This window comes from Haemaphysalis longicornis, unplaced genomic scaffold (assembly GCF_048455015.1).
Source record: "Haemaphysalis longicornis isolate Haplotype H1 unplaced genomic scaffold, Haemaphysalis longicornis Haplotype H1 scaffold_1, whole genome shotgun sequence".
NCBI classification, from domain to species: Eukaryota; Metazoa; Arthropoda; class Arachnida; order Ixodida; family Ixodidae; genus Haemaphysalis; species Haemaphysalis longicornis.
Genome location: NW_027526203.1, coordinates 360,718,449 through 360,740,188, shown reverse-complemented (window position 1 = coordinate 360,740,188; position 21,740 = coordinate 360,718,449). Strand labels below are relative to the sequence as shown.

The window sequence follows — 21,740 nt, the reverse complement described above, 5'->3', positions numbered from 1 at the left end:
GACCGCGCGTATCAGACAGTTCCTCGCAAAGGCCAGGTCGATGTAGCTGCCGTTGATGGTGGTGGGAGCCTCTAGCGGTAGGCACGTCATGGAGTGGTTGGCGAGCATGTATTCCATCAACCACTCGCCGCCCTTTCGCACGTCCACGTTAAAGTCCCCAACAACCACGACCGGGTCCGAGGGCTTTACGCGCCTGGCCACACTCTCCATCGCCGCGTCCACGTATTCGACGACGTCGTCGCGCGAGATGTTTGGCGCGAGGTAGAGGGTGACGACCACGATTCCGTCGCCCGAGTACGCGTCGGTGTAGACGGCACTGTACGGCGACTCGTCCCTGACCGGCGAGGTGGACACGGCGTGCGACACGAGGTTCGCGTAGACGTGACCGACGAGATAGACGCCCCAGTACTCGCCCCGACTTCCGCTCCTGGCGAAGCAGCAGTCGTCGATGGGGAAGTGGGAATGCACGGGTGATGCGAAAGAATTCTTCTTGGCCAATCGCCCTAAGTGGGTATGTGCTAAAGAAATTAGGAACTCTTCTTGGCCAATCGCCCTAAGTGGGTATGTGGTGCGGACGGACGGACGGCGTTGGACGCGTGATTCAGGGTCGCTTAAGAAGTGCATTCGCACTTAAAAGAGAGCATCGGAGCTCCTTAGCGTCTCCACGACCCGCAACGACACCGTCCTGACGGCAGCCAACGGCCGACTAAGTTGGAACCATTGTTCATCACCAATGGGGACCGCGGGGTGAGCAGGATCATTCTATTGCAAATCAAACAGTTGCCTTGCCTCACCTTTCGTGTTAATCTCCATTCTCCGACCCAAAGGCAACCTATTTAGCGCATAGCGGCCTGAAGATAGGTGAGACCGTTACAGGTGGAAGTGACTTGTCTTGTGGGTTCAGCATTGCTCTCGGTCTATAGATCTGTGTGCATGCTTACGAGTGGAGCGGCATACGAGACTTCATTACTCTGGGTCGACTGGGGCACAGTGCATGTTTTTTAACGCTGCGTCTGCCGCAACGCTTGAGTCAAGCAGCATGATGGAATTTAGGAGCCTGATATGATATGAGCGGCTATAGTTAAAAGAATTTGCAACTATTCAGGACAAGTTGGCATTGGTGCGTGGAAAAATGCGCACGCAAGTGTAGGCTGACTGAAGCGATCCGAGAGTTCGTTTTGGAAGATTCGGAAGCAAATGAATCGGTTCCCGAACTTACTTGGGATATTTTATGCAGATATATTGACCGAGGGCATGCAAAGATTTATAAGTGCGAGATAAGATCCAATGAAAGATGCTTGGTATCCCGCAACAAGATTCCAAGTGATGGCTTGCAACCGTGACGAATGAGGTGAATAGCAAGGCTGAAAGGAAGCAGTGCAGGTATGAGCTGCTTTTTGAGCATTGCTTTTGACCAGAGCATATGTACCGAGTGCGCAAGTCTGTCATGCCAAAAAATCAAGGGACTTTGATGCGGCCGTCGTATGGGGCGTCGAAAGAGAGTCAAATGAGACGGTCAACAGCGGCGTTTTCGGTTCTCGTCTTGTAAATGAGCATTAAAGGAAGTCTGGCATCGGCATATATTAAAACGCAGGTCAGAGAGCATAGAATATTTGCGTTCACTCAGGGAGCAACGAAATATGCAGTATGGTCAACGCCCGTTTCGCAGCTAAGGCCCACGTAGTTGCTGTATGCCAAAGGACAGGTCATTTCTCAAGGATGTATAATAAGAACGCCCAGGTCATGTCACAGACACAGCAAAAAAAAAAAAAAAAACAAAAAAACAATGATAACTTGTAGGTCACGAGGCCTCGCAAGAAAGAGACAACCGTTGGAATGCAAACGCTACAAAGAAAACAGGATTTACTCCAACACTGCTCAGTCCGCCGAGAGAAAACTGGTGATCTAGCAGTGATTCGGCACTCAGAAGAAACAAGCTGAGTTGTTCATTTAACCATTATAATGGGAAGAAACGGCTCGCTATTTGTTATAGAGGTTCTCGTAAGACAAAAAAGGCGCAGGAATAGAATCCGAAAAGTCTTTCACAGCGCAGTTGTTTACCCCGGCTGGCTGAAAGGTCAATGCACCAACCAGATCGCTCAAAAAAGTGAATGTAAATCGCGGTAATTGTCGCCAGAGGTCATTGTCGTCGTCATCTCTGCAGTCATCGACAAAAACGCTATGGCTGCTAACCGTTATAACGTCGCCACCGTCTTCATCGACGCGTGGACAACTAACAGCCACACAATAATCGCCATTGCCGTCGTCACAGTACACACCAGATTGGCTAAGAAACGAAATGCAAGGTATTTGGTAATGGTGGTGGTGATGTTTATTGACGGGTGGACCTAGCCTTGCGTGGTGTGACGGCAATTGCTCCCCCGATCAGCACCTTTTTACCGCTATGCGCGGGAAATCACCAGGAGTGGAAAGCAAGGCATCATAATTCTTATTTTGGGTGTTTTACGCGCCGAAGCTACCCATATATGCTGAGAGGTGCGCCTGGTAGCACCCTGCGGATGATGTTTGGTCACCTGGGGATCTCTAAAATGCACCGAAATCTCGATACAAGGGCGTTCCGTTTTCACCTTCCACCAGAAAAACGTCCGCCGCGGCCGGGATTGCACCCGCGTCCTTAAGCTCAGCAGAACAAGTACGTGGAGCGCAAGCACCACAAAGCCCCCCCCCCCTCCCCCCCCGGCGGCTCGCGTCGTAACTCTCGCCGTCGTCTTCGTCTGCGATGTTGGAAGGGCGCCTCAAAACCAAGGCTCCCTGCTCAGCGATCTTCTGCTGATGACAACTTCAAGTGCAAAATACCCCACACCACCTGCGATAGACTGCGAACTCCATTGCCTCCACCGAAAGCTACAGAAGCCCGCGCTTTCCTCAGTGCCCTCACGCTGACTATTCCAACCGTCGCGTTAGCGGGCGCGCGAGTCGCAAACAAACGGAACACGGGTTCACGTGCGTGGCCCCCGGAGGGCAGCATGCGTCTCGAGATTCCACGCGCACCCAGGGGAAAGGCAGCGCTAAAGGGTGTCGCGTGTTCTGAAATTCCCCTCTGCCCTAGAAAGAGCTATACGCGCCTCGGGACGCGCGTATGGATGAATCCCGCGGGATGGGCTCACACGCGAGGAAATGAAGAGCGCCTGATTTTCACGAGGATTCGCGTTGTGGCGAAAGGCACTGTCGACGCTGCCGGCGACAGTGTTCCAGGAGTGCTCTAGCGTAGCAGAACTTACTAGCGGGACACGCTGCCTGCGGATGTTCCCAAGCTGTCTGCTGGCACGAGATAGAAGCCACCAGGAGCAAAAGTTTTCTGCGTGCGCAGCGTCTCATTTGTTATACACGCAGCGCTGCTGAAGTTAAAAACGTGGCAATCTTGGGTTACAACGCTTAGGATCTTTATGGTGTAGATGCGAATTTAGATAGCTTCGTGACGACATGTCTCTCTTCTTCGTACCCCGTTTACCGCATGCGGGGAGGACGCATGACAATCGGTAGCTGGTATTTTCCCAGTGAGTCGTGAAACACCAGCATACAAGAGGCGCGGAACAAGGAAGGAGTGACAGTCGAGGCATGGAACGGAGTGATACAGTGCATGAACGGGAGTGCTCGCTTGGCTGTACCTAGCGGGGCATCAACACGGACGCACAGACGCGAGCGGGGTGTTTCGGGCAAAAAGACTGGCAGCCTGAACGTCGCAGGCGGCATGGTTCTCCCCGTGGAGCATGCAAAACTTCCCCAGTTTGGCTCGATGGTTTTATCGACACACGCAATATGCTTGCCTCCGCGGAACACACAAAAATGCGCGCATCTTTGGCTCGACGGTTTCCTAATGTGCAGTAAAAGGAACGCACTTGGAGCCCTCGTTGTCATGCGTCATACGTGACACATGCTACAACAAATTACGGGTGCTTAGCCTTTCCAGGAGTATATGACTCTGGAACACTGTACACATGTTTGCGTTGCATTTAAGATAACAAAAAGGGTCGGAATATTGGGCCGCTGCCGTCCAAGCGAGCAGACATTTCAACCATTCAAACTGCCCGCGCACATCAGTACCAACGAAACCGCAACCGGAAGCTCAGGACTAGTTTTTGTGACAGTGTTTGGTGTGCAGCTGTAAGTTCGGGTGCAGGGTTCTATGGGAGTGTCCTCTCTCTCTCTCTCTCTCTCTCTCTCTCTCTCTCTCTCTCTCTCTCTCTCTCTCTCTCTCTCTCTCTCTCTCTGGTTTAAGTAGCCTTAGAAAGATTATCGTCTATAAAGTCCTTCTTGTGCTGGCTACCGCTTCCCGTACGGTGATATGCACGTGCCTGAACCGAAAGGCACCGGCAAAAGGGTAGGTACTGGGTTCCTTCAAGTGGAAGACACCACCGGGCGCTCAGTTAGCTGGGAGCTGGCGTTCGGGACCCACCGCTCCGTTGTACGCAGGAAGAGGCAGCAGCAGGAATGCGGTCAGCTTCGCCGTCTTCTGCGATTGCCTCCTGCGTATACTGCGACGCCACTCCTGGTGTTTCCCGCTCCACTTACTCCCCCTCCCCCAATTTTACTTGCAAATGAAAAAAAATTACACCATCTTCCCGTGGGGAACCCTGATGAGGATGCGAAGCATCGTGGCGGTTCCGTGTGGTTCCATTGTGTTGCCGTTATGTTGAGTGATCTGGTTTTTACTAGCGCCAGAGGGAATTCCGCGACCGGGTCCACACCGGTGGCAAAGCCACGCAAGTGCTGTTGTGTTACAGTGAGTAGGCGGTGGTTCTCGAGGCGCCGAAACTCGTCCATCATGTTCTTGTCGATGTTGTCTCTGTGGTAGAATCGGTAGTCTCCGTCAGCTTTGGTGAGGTAAAGGTTGTTGACATTGGTGCACCGGCTGAGAGCAATGTACACGCCCTCCTCTTCGCAGCTTTGTCTTCTCGTTCTTCTTCATCTTCGGCGGTTCCCCTACGGGAAGATGACGACGGTGGTTGAACGCGAACCTATCTCGTGATGGATTCTTTGGTTGGCCAATCCCTAGGGGCATCCTGCCACAATCAGCATCAGATGTGCTGCGGACGGGGCTGGTTGAGCTGCAAGGCGCGTGGCGCTTCCCGCCACAGCTTTCCCACGGGAAATTCAGCATCCCCCTCTAAAGTTTTCAGTTCGTCGTTTCCGTTGACGTTCAGCTTCGCGTGCCTTCGTTGTATCAGTAGCTTCTTGACGTAGTTTGAATGAGTCAAGGACATAAGGCGCGTTCGTAGCACTTGCTCCTGTCCCGGATTTGTAGCGTAGTGGGAAGAGCACCGCGTACCTCCCGTTGCGGCCAGAGAGTCGTGAGATCGAAACCGGGCGCCGCTAACTATTTCTTTTTTTTATAGTGTAGTATCGCGGAGCTGTGGGTGTAAGGAGGAGAGTTGCGCATGCGCAGTGAGTGTGTGGACGGCGCCGCCATCAACGACGGAGGACCAGGCGAGCCTAAGAAATGCTCCGCATTTAAAAAAATTCCCGGGACATCTCCACTAACATGAAACCTGGGGAGGGGCGAAGCATGCCGTGTATATCTGTATTCGTGGCGCCTTGGCGTTTTTGCCAACGGAGAGGAAACCATTGGGGGGGGGGGGGGTGGAGGTATAAAGCTTTGCTGTGAGAGTCTCGTGTCTTTCAAGCACGAAGCATTCTAGCGCGACGCGTAAACGAGTGTCGCGGTGTTATTTTAGTACGGTCACCCACCGCGGTGGCACAGTGGCTAAGGCGTTGCGCTGCTGAGCACGAGGTCGCGGGTTCGATTCCCGGCCGCGGCGGCCGCTTTTCTTATGGAGGCGAAAAGCAAAAACGCCCGTGTGCACGAGATTTCGGCGCACGTTAAAGATCCCCAGGTGGTCAAAATTAATCCGGAGCCCTCCACTACGGCGCGCCTCATCGCCTGCGTTGCGTCGGCGCGTTAAACCCTACAATCAATCAATCGATCAATTTTAGTACGGGTTACGAAGAGTTTCAGCGCGAGGCGTAAATGAGTGTCCAGGTGTTTTTCAGTATGCTTACGAAGCGTTCTAGCGCGAGGCGTAAACGAGTGTCCCGGTGTTTTAGCACCGCGACTACATGACACGACGATTACAGCGACGACAGGAGATGCCAACAGCCCCAGCCTTTAAGGGGCTTCGCCCCTAAAAGGTACCTTTCACCCGAAAGCAAAAGAGCTGGGGAATGTTGTTGTAGATGTTAGTGGAATGTTCCAGCGGGGTTAACTTGGCAGCTGTACTGATTTTCGCTTACAGTCTTGAGAATTGCAAAAGCAAGCAAACAAAACACTGCAAAGCAGATGAAAGCAACAAAAAAAAATCGTAAACTCTGTGAAGGTGGTTGCACAGTGAAGCTGTATTGGCGACACAATGGTACAATAGTACCACTACATTTATATCCCATTTCAGATTTTTTTTTTGTCCGCAGCGTCGTTGCCGTTTCTTGTACTCGGTGTCGCGGACCCGCACTTCCTCCGGCGCCGCCGTATCGGTGCGACGATGCCATTTGCGCTCGGCGTTGCGACCCCGTTCTGCTTTCCTGGCTGCCGGACCGGCCCGACGGCGAATGTTACATTCGGTGACACGGGCGCGCTCTCGTTCTCTCACCTCTGCGCCGGCGACGGGCAGCGACGGTTGCATTCCCGCCACTGCTCGGGGCGTCGCTCCTCGTACCAACGGTTCCATTGTGCGAACCACTGCGAAAGTGTTCTCTTTCCTTTTGTGGCTCGCCAACTACGTCACAAACACGTTGCCATAATGCGTTTAGCCGTGAGAGGACCCATCGTTTCCTTTCCCTTCGTGACTAGGTACCCCTCGCATCCACGGATTCTGAGGGTTTTCTGCTAACATACGGTTTGTCCTAACCACCGGCTGCTTCGCTGCAAAAAGAAGAAAGCATCTCCAGGAGCATCTTACCAGAATAACGAATTCATCGTGCTAGCGAACATATTACAGAGGACGGCGCTAAAGAAAGGACGAAACAGATGCTAGAACTTCAACTCGGTTTATACACCCGCGGCGGTGGCTCAGTGGCTAAGGCGTTGCGCTGCTGAGCACAAGGTCGCGGGTTCGATTCCCGGCCGCGGCGGCCGCTTTTCTGATGGAGGCGAAAAGCAAAAACGCCCGTGTGTACGAGATTTCGGCGCACGTTAAAGATCCCCAGGTGGTCAAAATTAATCCGGAGCCCTCCACTACGGCGCGCCTCATCGCCTGCGTTGCGTCGGCGCGTTAAACCCTACAATCGATCGATCGAACTCGGTTTATACCGAGAGAAACAAGGAAACACGCATATGTGTACAGCCGCCGATTTTTTAAATAATATCGCGACCGGCGGGTGGGGCAGCGCCTTATCACGGTAGGCAGCGGCGAAACGAGCGAGATAGATCGCACACTTCGCATGCACCGAACGAAGCGGCCAGTGAATCGTCGTCTGCTAGGGTGTTCCGGCAATTGCATGCACAGAACGAAGCGGCCAGTGAAATCGTCGTCTGCTGGGGTGTTCCGGCAAGTGCAACACAAACCCTTACCGCGGCAACAACATCGTCGTCGTTGTTGTCGCGTCGTCGACTGCCGACGGCGCATGCTCCAGCCTGCACGGATGCCCTTGGTTGGCACAACTTTCGCGGCTATGTGCTGCCGCCATTGCCATTAGAACATGGATGTGCGAGATGCAACCAACAGTAAGATAGCCTTTGTGATAACGTGGAGCGTAGAGGCCTCAAGCTGATATGCGCCTGCGTCATCAGGGCGTTAAGGCGGAGCAAATGCTGGCACTCCAATAAAGGGCTCAAATGAAGTAACCAAAACACACGCTGTTAGAAAAACGAAGCTGACTGCCCTTTAACAACCACTAGTTCCTAGCCCTGGAAGTAAAAGAAGCTGAGTGGTAATTATTACAACCTATGATCGTCGCAAGTATATATAATTTGTTTGAGGGTCGCAAAGGTGATAAATGAATCCCGGATACTCGAGGGAACCCTGTGGGCAGATATTAATTAATGGTTTCTATATCCATGCTCTAAAACTTGTTCATAGTGAGACCCTTCGTTGGGGAGCATTACCACGTTCTCTCAGGATCGCTACAGAACACAAATATCTGGCGACCTTATGCGGCGCTTGCAGCCGCGTAGTCAAAGACACCGCGGCGCTGCTCGCTCCCCGCCAGCGATGTAACGAGAAAGGCTCGATGCGAGAATGGTGGCCCGGGCGAGATGTGCTGCGCGGCCGGCCGGCCGGTCGTCGGTTGTCCGCGACGGGCGAGCGGCGTGGTTGACAAATGCGACACCCCGCCACTTACACGAGGCAGCGCTCGGACACTGGTGAGGAAAGGGAGGAGGGCGGCCGAGGGGGAAGGCGATCATTTAAATTTCATCGCTCAGGTCCCGGGCAATTACGGGCGGCGCGTTGGCGGCCGCGCCATTCATCATCCGCGCTCGGCTGGCTGCAGAGCAGCCTCGGGGCGTCGGCTGCCGGGCCGACAACTAGCGCGGCCTTCGGCTCCGTCATCCGTCTTGGCCGCGGGCGTCATTAGGGCGCTCATCAGGGGCCCCCGCACTGGGGCCGGAAGCGCGGCCCTCAACGGGTTATTTTGGAAGGCGCCTCTGAGACCCGCGCCCGACAACGCTGGCGCCTTCTCCTTCCCTGCGCCGGACAGCCCGGCTCGCTTTCAAAGTCTCACGCCGGCGGGCGCACGGCCACTGTGTGCTGCCCGAATCCCGGAGCTCGGGCACGCAGGCACACCCGACGTTCGTCTGTCCAGGCGGCCCCAAAGCGGGCCCCGTGGTGGGGCTACGACGTCGCCCATTGATGGGCTTCGGTATACCGCGGAAGTGTGGCCACTTTCAAGGTCGGGGCAGTACGAGAAATTAGTAGTACATTGACTCGAGTCAGCGTTAACGGTTAGACACAAACTGAACAGACCGTGGCCATGCGCATATAAGGAGGAACACACAAAAAAAAGAAACCACCTTTACCCGTGTTTGTTCTCTGAAGTAAGGAGTTACCAACAAATTTGTAAAAAAAAAGGGAGAGGGGCAAAGAGAAGTGCTGTTAATGGAATCTGTAGACGTAAGTCACAGCAGTTGTAAGAATTGTTACTCACCAACTTACCGAAAGCCCAAAGCCGGAGCTGAGTTGAACACAGTTGAACCTATGTGTCCCTCGTTACGTGGAGGGCCGTGATACCGAAAGGATGTCGCACGCATGAACGACCAGTCTTATTTCCACTGACGGGAGCCGCATCCTCTGGTCAGGCGCTGGCGCCGAAGAAAACACACCCCTATAGGTCTCTTCAAAAAAACTAATGCTCGAACAAAAATGATGGCGCATTGCTGGCAAACTCGCAATGTAAATACTGGCTTGGCATATGCAGTCTCCTCAATGGTCCCCTTCATGCCTCCCGAGCCTGTAATGTTTCTATCTCTCCACTGGGTGGTAAAACCTCGATGCGCCCTTAAAAATCTACTACCGACATATCCCCCCCCCCTTTGTAGAGACAATTCTCAGTACGTTTTACCTATGTTGCCCACACCACAGAAACTCCGGTTTCTGTGATGTGGGCAACATAGGGGAAACTCCGGATGTAGTTACTTCAACTCAACCATTCTACGCCCCTCGGTAAGCAACACCAGTATCTGCAGTCTTTCGGAATCTCGAATTGGCAGAAGTACTCACAGGCATTAACTATATGTATTGATTTATGTGCGTACGCCACCTGAACGGAAAGAAGCTCATGTCATCGTGCTGCGTAAACTCGGAAGGCCAGTGATTTCAGCGACAAAACACCCGAAATATACATCTGTGCATAAAAATGGTTAGCAGTGCAGCGAAGGATGATGGGAGCGAAGCTCACGGTCAGAAAACGAGCGCCTTGCGTGGATCAGGGAACAAGCTCGAGTGGAAGAAGGCCACATAAAAAGAAATGTACTGTAGCTGGCCGTGTACCGAGGCGAAATGACTACTATTGGACCACCAGAGTAACAAAGTGGCTGCCGAGAGACGGGACTGGAGTGAGGGGTAGGGCGTTAACTCTATGGAGGAATGAAGTAAGAAATTAGGGGTCGAAGAATAGGCTTGGGGCACCGCAGCGCAGGAGTTGTTGTGGGCCACTGAAAGAGGCCTTCATCCAGCAGTATACTTAAATAGGCTGGTGATATGATGGCGATGATCCTGGTTTCCACCGCGTCATATACATCGATAAAGTCACAATCTTTCTAGATTCTGTGGCAGCCTAGAGACTGTAGAACGCACCTTCGGAGCTTTATTGTACATTTTTCAAGCCCACGCACAATACGCTCGTCTGGAATGTCCCCCCAAAATCTAAATATATCGGCTCCAACAACAACAGTCCTGAGAAAAAATTGGCCCCAATCTACGCTGTGAAGGTGGTTGGAAAGCAAAGCTGTAAATGACACCCACAACAACTGCCCATGCGAAACCAGATATTCTGCCTACCGTTACCTAGAATTCGCAGGGGCGGCGTCCTGAACGCAGAAGCGCCGGCCACGGCCGGGCTAGAGCGGCGGACTTCGCTGCTGTAGCCCGGACGTGCGTCGGCAGAAAGAAAACTACGAGGAACGTCCTTCGAGGGTGAGACAGCAGAACCTAGCCACCCTGATGTGCTAGCTCGGGGCTACATCACCGCGCGACACAAGCGAGGACATCGAAACAATTCGGCATGTGAGCTTAATGATTCTCATTTATGCCGATTAAAAAAAGTAGTTTAGTAAGTTTGATAATCGCGAGAAAGTTGAGGGAACTGTTATAATCGCTATTTATCAGAACCAGTTGCTCCTGTCGCCTTTTGTAATACCTGTTAAAACACAACCGAATCGGTATCCACCAATTTTTAAAATGGAGCCCCATTCGTGGCAAGCAGTGCGAGAAAGGTAGTGTTTGTTTAGCGGCCAGATGTCTGCATGTGGTCTCTACATTTTGTTTCCGTGCCCTGGGAACCAATCGTTAACGTATCTTTTGCCGTACGACCACCTAATTCCGTTGTGTCCGGGTTAGCCAGGAGGTGCTGTCGAACAATTTATTCAAGCCGTGGGAATGAAGCGCGCAATGGACGCGAAGCTGCGCCTAAACAGGCCCAAAACAACCGTTCCTAAAGCAGACAACAAAGCCGGGTCGTGCCGACGCGCCCGCACGGCGTGAGGGCGCGGGGACCGCTGGGTTAGAGTTCCTGTATATAGCTCAACTCTACGCTGGGTAAATTCGCCGCGCCATCTACACTGTGCTCCGTGAGTGAAAACCGCCCTTCCCTCCGCCGCCGCGTTGGGAGTTTCTTGTCCCGCACGCCACGAAAGAACTGTTGGCTGGTAGAGGTAGAAATCTTTGCTTTAAAATGGACTTTTATCGTTTCTTTATCCCTCCACCCGTGAACGGCCACCCAATCGGTGTAGCCCACAACCATGGTTTAGGTTTAATATAAGGAGCAAGACGCGAGCGCTCAACATGTATCACTGTAGTAATAAAACATATTTACTTTATTCAAAACTTACTGCGCTGAATCATCCGCCGCAATCCAGGCCTCAATAGCATGAGCTTCACAACATCGTCGAAGCCAGGATATTTTCTGGAGTTCTGCACACCCTTCCATATATATCAAGCTCGCAACAGCTCAGTGCAGCGTACTGGAGAGAATTCTAGGGAAATATATGCGAAAGGAACTTGGCGGGCCCACGTGCGCCGTAAACTACCCAATCGAAGTTTCCACAATACCCTGGAAGGAAAGACGTCCTAGCTGCAAGATAGCACATACTCCCGACGCCCAACCAAGATTGGACCATTCTGTCTCAGCCCTAATTTAAGATTGCTCCCTTTCTCTCCTGCGTAGGGAATCCCTATCATGGGTAATGATCCTTTGCCTTACATTCCAGCCTACCGCCTGTCCTACGGACGTGGTCGTAGGTCCAGGGAGAATCCCACATCTTCCCAGCCCATCGCACATCCTGCAGTAAGGAGCGCGCTTTGCTTTCTTTGGAACGCTTTTATACCGCAGTACCTCTGCTTCTACTGCGGCTTCTACTCGGCTGTGTAGTGGTGAATCCATGCTTCGTCCGCGGCCATGGATCGACTCAAAAAGTCGTGACGATTGCGATGAAGCATCACCTGACAATGCATAAAAACATGCTTTCACATGCGCTTTCGGTCGACGGTTAACAATCGCGGCACTCATCGGCAATGGGCAAGGCAATGGGCAGAAATGGGCAAGGTATATATCACCAGGCCTTCATTTACGCATTCACGGAGAAGCTGCAGAAAAAGATGATGAAGTAGTAGTAGAGAAAGAAGAAGCAGCTTGCTGGGAACGGTGGTCTCTACTGTTTGTCCTCTCTTCGCCCGTCCATTTCTCTACATTTGGTGCCGAAATCCCGTGCGGAAACGTCTTTTATCTCTACGCACGAATGGTATAGGGCCTCATCTTTTGTCTATTCCGCCTCTTCGCGCGGCGAGTGGGGGAGGAATCGTCTGTAACGTACGGCCCTGAACGACACGGGTGAAGAGAGGAACGCCACAACGATGGAGCGCTTCAAGATGAAGCTTTCGACGAGACTACCCCGACTGTTGAGACAGCTAAATGAGGCTCGCAGCATGCTCGACGACGAAAAGGACATTGCCACACTCCTCGGGATGCACGATCGACTCTTTACCAGCAACGCTGAACTTGTCAAGATCTACGGTGAGTTTGCCCCATGCGTTACGGCGGTTAGTACCGGGCTCGAATCTCTAGTCAATCACAGTGACGTGGCCATCAAGATGCTGGCCGAACTTCGCTCAAGATGGTCTCACTTGAACCACGGTTAGAACGCCTTCTGCAAGCGCCAGTGGCCATAATCATACCGTTAGCTCAAGGAATTTCCGGTGGACCACGGCTGCTCCCTTTCCAGCCGGCGTCAACGTCGCTGCCCATCGGTGCTGGACTGCAGGAGGAACATGTAGCAGCCGAGTCCTCAGCCAGGGCCCCAGGGTTTGTGACTTCCTCTACGGGGGTCGTTGTGCACAGTGTGCGGGATAAGCCGGAAGCCACGAATTTACAATCCGACACCACTGGATTCCGCAATTCTAAAGAAAGCGCTGAACAATCTCGAGAGCACTCTGCCCAACAGCAAGGCGAAGCTCTGTCGTGGCTTCAACCGCTGACCACGCTCGAACGCAGCAGGCGATCGCAGCTGCAAGGATGCAGTTCTACAACGGACGCGTCCAGCACGCCGCCATCTCGCAAGACCACCGCTGAAGCGCTGCCAAGTACCATGTCTCAGTCTGACTCAATCCCAAAGCAAGGAAGGACGTCGGTCATACCTAACGTGAACGATTCACCGAGCAACGATGTAGTGACTGACCGAAATGTTCCAGGGGGGAGGATGTTGAACTATGGGTTCATGGGATTGGGCATGCATCTTCCTGGGGGGAGTATTTAGAAAAAGTTGATAAAGTAGTAGTAGAGAAAGAAGAAGCAGCTTGCTGGGAACGGAGGCCTCTACTGTTTGTCTTCTCTTCGCCCGTCCCTTTCTCTACAGAAGCTACGTCATACCGCAGCAACTTCGACATTCCTCTCAGAATCGCCTAGCGCCCTTCCACGTGAACAGCGTTTAATGCACACTGGGAATTAACTTTGGACATGAAGTGGAATGTAATTCGTGGTGTATGTGCATATAATGGCAATCGCCCCCTAGCCTTGCCTGAAGGGTTCGCGATAAGTTAATAGCTGGGCGCACAACCCATCGCGGCTGGGAACTTCGATCGGCTTATTCCAATTGGCAACCATGTCACCGTTATACAATGTCAATGTTGTTGAGACTAGCGCCAAGGCGCGCGTTCTCAGGCATTAAAGTCCAGTATTAAGGGACAAAAACTCAGGGTGCGAAACAGCCGATTAGATGTCAGCTACGATTTGCAATTTTCAGCGTCGTTTCGTATGCGGGGAATTGTCGACTACGAGCACTTACATCCACCGAATTTTTCACCGCAGTGCGCGGCGACACCTCGGGTATAATTGAGCCCGTCTACGGAGGAGAAGGGCTCGCTGAACACGCCTTGGCGAGAAAGCGCGGCCTCCGCTGGACACGGCGATGAAGCGGAAGAAGCCACCTACGGCAATCGCGAGCGGCGGAGCAAGTATACGTGCTTTACAGTGGGCGTCTTGAGCCGTCCATTCGAGTCTCGCGAGCTCTCTCATCTCTGGCCGTCGAGATTGACACAATGATACGTCGAAACGGATAACCTCTCATCGCTCGGAAGGATATACGCAGCATCAGAGCTGCCAGCTGGCCGCTGCGGCCCTTGGGCAACCGAGCCGTGGAACGTTTCGGGGCCGAGAGAGCGCTTGTCGCCGTTTGGAAAGCTGCGAGAACCCGCGCATTATACAATCGATCATCGCGCTAGTCTGGCTACGCTGCGGGGGGCTGAAAATGACGCCGCTCATGAGCAGACACCAGCGCCGGGAGCGCAGCTGCACAGCGCTGTTGCTGAGCCTGGCGGCACTCGTCCTCGGCCGCGGGTGGCAGCCACGGGTCCCGCGGAAGACGCTCGTCTTCTGCGCTCGCCCCCCCGCGAGAGTGCCAAAGCCGTCGCGACGCCGTCGCGGCACGGACAAGCCGGGGGGGGGGAGGGCGCGAAGACGTCCTCACTTTCGAGCGACGCGAGGACGAAACAAAAAGAGGCAAGAACAGGGGAAATGGTGATGGAGAGGGAGCGCAAAACGCGAGAAAGTGAACCAGGGGAAGAAGCAAATAAAAGGGACGGGGACTAATCTAGAAGAATGATTTCGTGACAGCATCTCCCGGAGCTCATTAAACTGACCATCCGTCTCTGTCAGCGGCAGATTCAGACGATAGCGATATATCATCGAATGTGTCGCCGCTGCCCCTTTCACGTCGACGCGGCTCCTCCTCCCCTCGCGAATCATGCCGAGTTGGCCGCGGCGTTTCTCCGTGCAGCTCGCCTCCTCCTGCCACCTCGCGCTGCAGATATGTGTATATAACGGCGCGCACAAGGAAGCCGAGCGAGGGACAAAGGCAATAAATTTAAAGCAAACGGTAGCCGGGACTCGGAAAGAAAGGAAAGATATACACAGCGAGGATGACGCCGCCGAAAACTGAGCTGAGCGCGAGTGAAGGAGACCGGTCAATTTCCAGTCTTTCGCGTGACCAACGATGGATGGAGCCCGGCGCGATCAAGGGTGCGCCTCACTCACTGACGTGTGGAAGACTGCAAGATGAAGGATGGGGCAAGTAGGCGAAGATGAAGTGAACTGTGCGCGAGGCGAGAGGAACATTATTTGTCCTTAACTGTACGTTCTTCGCCCGGCTCGCCCTCTGGCATTCCATTCTAACGGCCCAGGCTCGTGGAAGAAGCCGCGTACTTGTGAGCTATAGGTTCGCTGCTAAGTGGTAAATTCACACTTGCTTCTCGCTGACTACTTCTTGAGATTTCCTGCGGGGGTTGTTTATTGCGATGGTTCTGATTAGGTGTGCCATTTTTCAAACGGTGTGTATACGTGTACACCAGCTGAAAAAAATCCTCCAGTCGTAAGGATAGGGGAACTTCAACAAAAATTAAGCTCTTTTAGTAGCTACTTCCGGCTTACGGTAAAAAATTATGACCAAAGCTTTATTTTGAGTTCTAAGAATAAAAATCAGGTAAATAAGTAGCTTCCATAAGTAGCTCACAAGTATTAGGGATCTGTTCTTCTTGGCCATGCAGTTTTTCCATATTTGACAGTAGCACCGCTGTTTGTTAGAGTGACCCCCACTTCATTATATCTGTTTGAGGACGGTGGTCTCTGAGATCCTGCATACTCAGTTGTCCCTGTAGGCCTCTTGCTCTCCTCGACTTCTAACTTCATAACCTTCTTGAAAGGCCAGTTCCTTTTCCGTATGCAGCCGAACCACCTCAGTCTTACTTCTTGGACTTTACAATCAGTGTCTGTGACTTCTCCAATCCCTCGTATGTGGTCGTTACGAACCCGACCTCCCCGTATCGCTCCCCATGTGGTCAGCAGCATCCTAATAACGTATTTTTATTCTTATGCCAATCGATTGTTTCAGAAGGTAAAGTTTTTAGCTTCACGAGAATTCCGTCTCTGTTGCCGTTGATAACTCGTTCAATATCTTGCATGCATGCCTGTATTCTGCTGGTGGCATTTTTCTTCATATATCTTGTTCCGTCGACTATTTAGGCTAAGTACCTGAACTAGCTAGATCATCCAGCTTGAGGTCATAAGATTTTTTTAAAATTCACAGCGCAACAAACAAAGATGAGAGGGAGGACCAGACACACGGGCAATGATCGTCAGCTCGAACCAGGTTGATAGTCGGTGCCTGTTTGTCTTCTTCTCCTTCTCGTCTTTGTTAGTCGCGCTGGGACTTCAAGAGTATGAAGAACCAACTTGTCCAAGCATCAACGTTGACAAGTTTTTCTTCAGATTTACTGCCTCCTATAGTACTGCTTATACTACTGCCTGTATTACAGGTTCGCTGACTCTGAAATGATACTATGCACGATGCATTTTTTTTTCGGCTACAGGGCTCTAAAGCTTGCCACAAAACTCGAGACAGAATCTGCAATTATAACATGTTATCAATGTACATTGGCTGATCGGTTACGATTATCGCTTCAGAGGTACAGGGGCCTGGGTTCTATCCGCGGTGCTTCCGAACTGGCGATAAAATCAGTTGGTTTTTCAGATCTCTACGGGCCGCATGCACCGGCAGTACCACCGGCATCCATACGGCGATCGACACACGGAGCCGCCCCCACGGCGACAGACAAAAGGCGAAAAAAAAAAAAAAAAACATAGTATCACCCATGATAACGTATTCTTGGTGGAATCTATAAATGTAAACAAAATCTCGCGTTTTATCATTTTTTTATTTTGCCGTGAATTCATTGAGCATGGCGGCTACAGGAACGCGGTCACTTTCCCGAATAGTGGAATAACTAACCAAGATGTTCCTAATAACTCTTTATTTACTTTAAAGGTATTGTTGAAATTGCCAAATTGTGGCCCCCACTCCCTTATATTCAGGTGAGAAAAAATTGCCCGCTAGCGCTACCAGACAAGTTATTGCCCGCCCTACCTTCTTTCCTTCTTTCAGCGTCTCGTCTAGCCGTGCTTGGCTGCCTGCGGAGACGGGCACGCCACCGTCGAGACTTTTACGATTAGTTTCGCTTTCAGCGCGGGCATGGAGGTGAAATAATTTCTCCCGTATCGCTCGGAACGATTTTCCTCAGTTCATTTCACCCTGTGGTTGGTGCGTATATGTACACCTACAAGCTTCAACCGTGATCTTATCATGACTCTTCAAAGACAATAATCGGAAAGGTAACCGTCGTTAATTGTTAACGCCGTTGTCGTTACCAAACAAAATTAGCGCACGTTGCTTAAATTTGCCGTTATTCTAATTTTTTTGTGAATTAAAAGTACTTGAGTTCTACCCTTCACGACATACAAGAATTGCAGTGTAAAGTTTAAGAAAAGAAATCCATGCGGGCAGATTGAATAAACATTATGTAGATGAACATTTTCCACCACAGCACAAATGCGTTTGCGAAGGCGCTTCCCGGCAGCTGCGTTTGCTCGGGAATCAACAGAAACAGTCGCGCAGTCAGCTGGACTGAAATAAAGTTCATGTAGAAACATTATTAACTGACTTATTATATGAGTGTGTTTTTGTGCGTTGGGCCCGTAGTGGTTTCTCGGAACGCCTGCCGAATGAGAGGTCTGGCCGTCGAAACCACGCGCGCGTTCTGTTCTTTATTCTTTTGCGATTTCAGAAGAAACTTACCGGAGGCAGGTGGGCGGCTCAGTGTGCGTGGGAAATGAATCTATGCAGTAAGGAGGGTGTTTGCATTTCGGTTCCCGTGGCTTCTTGCTTAAGTTAAGACGACAGGGGAGTGGTTTTCTGGGGAACAAATTGACGAGTAATGTGACGCTACCCGTTACTAGAAAAATATTAACGTAAGTACGTTACCCGGTACTATTTCGAAACTATAACGAGTACGTTACTTAATTGCCTAAAAAAGTGTTTTCGCCGCTAATTATAACACGTCACTGCCCCCACCACGTATATTGCCATGCCCAGAACTCAGCCATACGTGAAACTTGTGGTTACAGGTCATTCTCTCCTCGCGGTGCCGTCAGTGGCTAAGGCGTTCTATGGCGTCAGTGGCTAAACCATCTGTTTCGTGCACGCGGTTACGTGCCGTCAGATGTGGCCATTCGATATTGTTGCCTCCGAAAGATAGGCCGCCAGGTTACGCGGTGTGTTGACTCCACGCCATTGACCAGATAGCATTCGGCATCCATGAGTGAAGAAGACGCCTGTACGCGCATGAAACAGAAGGACCGCGTGTTTTATGCTATTCATGCTATGCTTCGCCCGGCTTGCCACCTAAGGCGCAATTATGAGCGCTAAGGGCTGTTCCCACTCTGCGGAAACGCAGTTCCGCACTGCGAAACAGCTTCTTAGTGGCAGAGGGGTTGGCGCACTGCAGCGCATGCGTCAAGCACGAAATCTTTTCCCTCAGAGTCACTGCCGGCAGCGCACTTCAAGTAAACAGCGACTAGGACATGCGTTAGGGACACCGGATGGCGTGGTGAGTCGCTGTCTTCATTTTCGACTGTCGCTCACCGTCAACGATTTCACAGCGCGCAGCGAATGGAGCAGAGAGGTTCAAACACCTCTTTTTGCGTCAAGCCTCACAAGCTGCCTACAGCTCGCAACAGCTGGATGACGCAGTTGTTGACAATTCCTTTAGGACTGGCCACATATTATTTTTGCTCTGCTCTTCCCGGCTCTTTGTCTTAATCTTTCTCCGACGCGCTCTCCAGCAACAAAGCAACGAAGAGATGGGAAGGCACACAAGGGCGGCGCTTTAACGAGCGCCGAATACGCGAGCGTGGCGTCGGTGCTCGGCGTGCAAGCGCGGAGGAAGTTTGTAAACGGACTGGTGACAAACGATGTTGCCGAGATAAACGCGGCGTGACTGACGATCTGTTGCGCGACAGAAGCAGGCCAGCGCAGGAGGTCGAACCTCGCAAGCAGGAAGCTATTTTGGCTCCCCGGTAACCCGCGCAGCTAGTTCTGTGACGGCAGTTGCGGCAGCAGCTTCCGCGGGGCCTTGGATCCGCGGCCAACGGGCTCGCTGGGGCAAGACGCGCCACGGACGTTGACTGATCGCCGGCCGCGGCCGGGGAGGAGCGGGGAAGGACCCCCACACTGACAACGCCTCACTGCTGCATGACAGGGCCTGCGCAGCACCGGGAAGGTGTCTCCAGGACACCTTTTGTCCCAGGCTCCGTTACTGGGGTTTATAACCGGATTTATGAGGCAAAATAACGTAATATAGAGTAAACTGCAGTAAAAGCACGTATAAATGAAATAATTAACTTATGAGCAAGAATAACGAGGGGCTGTGTCCCCTTCCCTTCCCCTTTCCACCTGGGAGAGTTACTACTTTGTCAGAAATAGTCAACGAAGGCTGACAAATGCACTGCGTGACCATGTTGGTGCATAAGAAGGCTCGGCTAGCTTACGAGTTGCGTGATTGGGATATTTCACAAGGATTTCTGGGTCTGCGAAGCACGGCCTTCGACAGCATTCGGCACAATGCAATGTAAAGCGCGTAAGTCCTTCCTTTAGACGATGACTGGTGTTCCCTAAGCACCACATCCAAACAACGTCCCGTATGGCCCACAAACGTACATACATTCGACCCCAGGGCATAGGAATACATAGTAAACAGAGTTATTCTTACAAGCAACGAATAGAAATCTGTGGCGAGCCATGCGTACTACATCCTGCTGTTGTACTGCTTCCGATAGCATATAGCTTATTGCCATCCATCGAGCGCAATCCACCAAGATTGTTTTTTTTTGTCTCGCCAAAGGCGTGTCAGTGGACAACGTTTCCGATAATAAGGCTCCATCGAAAACACTCGGCTTGCTGCGAGACCGCTCGAGAGTTGACACCATCACGCCATCACAGAATGTCTCAGCATTTTTCTCGCCCAACCTTTCACAAAGTAAACGGTGTTACAGGCCTCTGCGGGGCTTTTGAACCCTGTGGGCTGGTTATTGTCTTTACAACTTTGAGCTCGATCCGCTGGCATTTCATAGCTATGATGGCTGAATTAGGATTAGAATGAACCGCTGCCAAAGGAGGCCGAGGTATGGGAGGTTTGTATTTCGAATGAGCTCCCCATTCTGTCTACTCTTTGCAAACCAAGAGGCCTACTTTCACCTGTTGCAAATAACCTTGCCATTCATTTATTTTTTGCCAATGCCAATTCGGTGGCTTATGGAGCAGCAGTTTTTGTACACAGTTCACTCAGTGAAGAAAACTTCAGGGTGCACCTTCTTATTAGCAAATCCCTTGCCGCCCCTTTAAACGCCGTTTGGTTAAGAGTGGAGCTTCAACCTGCCTCTTAGACTACGGGACTACATTCGACAAATGCCACGATTTTCGAACTGCAAGGCATCGCTCTCAAACGATTCAGCGAGAGCACTGCACTGGGTTTAATGGGATGCTAATCGCAGGGAGACGTACGTAACAAACCGCTCCATTGAGGTTCAGCGGTTTAAGGGATAATTCCTGTGACTGCATTAGTGCAGATAACCCGGATGGCCTCTTGCGCGTGACGCGTCTGCGCCAGGGTTGACGAGAAAGAGCACATAATGGAAGGGACCAACGTAGTTGCCGAAGCTATGACATAACTGGCCTGAAGGTTTGTTTCCTCTTCCTACTTGACACAGCGTTAGCCTAGAACTATAGCGCCTGAATGTCCTGCGACGATTATGCCAGAATTGCTGAACATAACCTCAGAATTATTGAACATAACCTTAGATTTTTTTGCGCTTATTTTTTAGCCTGCGTCCAATCTTTCTCAGCACAATTGTCGAAGCCTTGTCTGCAATTTCCGACTGGTCTGACTGAACAAGGCAATGTCGTCTGCAAGCCTCAGGTGGTTCAGATATTTCCCATGGATTCGCACCCCTGTCTTCCACTAGTTAAGCTTTCTGACAGGATACCTACCGGACAGGCTGTAGATAATTGCGGAGATATTAGGTCTCCTGCCGGGCACGCTTTTGTATAGGAAACTTACGAGTTCTTTGATGGAGCCGCTTCGGGATAAGAAAACAGCTTGGTGGATTAGGGAACAGACTCGCGTGGAACACATTCTAGCTCAAATTAAGCGAAGGAATGGGCATGGGCGGGTCACGTTAGGCGCATCGGGGACAACAGGTGGACCATCCGTGTAACGAAGTGGCTGCCAATATGACGTAAACGCAGTAGGGATCGGCCAAAAACTCGATGAAGGGATGAACTACAAAAATTTGTGGGAAAGGGTGGACTCAGCTAGCACTCTATAGACGTGGCTGGAAATCTTTGGGAGAGGCCTTCGTCCTGCAGTGGACACAGGCAGGCTGCTGCTGCTGCTGCTGATGATGATAATGATTATCTCTGCCCACGTGAAAAAGTGATTGGACAGACACACAGAGATAGATAGATAGATAGATAGATAGATAGATAGATAGATAGATAGATAGATAGATAGATAGATAGATAGATAGATAGATAGATAGATAGATAGATAGATAGATAGATAGATAGATAGATAGATAGATAGATAGATAGATAGATAGATAGATAGATAGATAGATAGATAGATAGATAGATAGAGACAGACAGACAGACAGACAGACAGACAGATAGATAGATAGATAGATAGATAGAT

At 51.5% G+C, this 21,740-nt stretch overlaps 1 long non-coding RNA gene across 2 annotated transcripts in view; it reads left to right on the top strand.

The window, feature by feature from the left end:
- Nucleotides 1–638: 638 nt before the first annotated feature.
- LOC144154985 (uncharacterized) overlaps nt 639–21,740 on the top strand; it is a 141,380-nt gene continuing 120,278 nt past the window's right edge. For both annotated transcript variants that reach the window (XR_013319489.1, XR_013319490.1), the window contains exon 1: nt 639–747. This is a non-coding gene — a long non-coding RNA (uncharacterized LOC144154985). The remainder of the gene's footprint in view (nt 748–21,740) is intronic.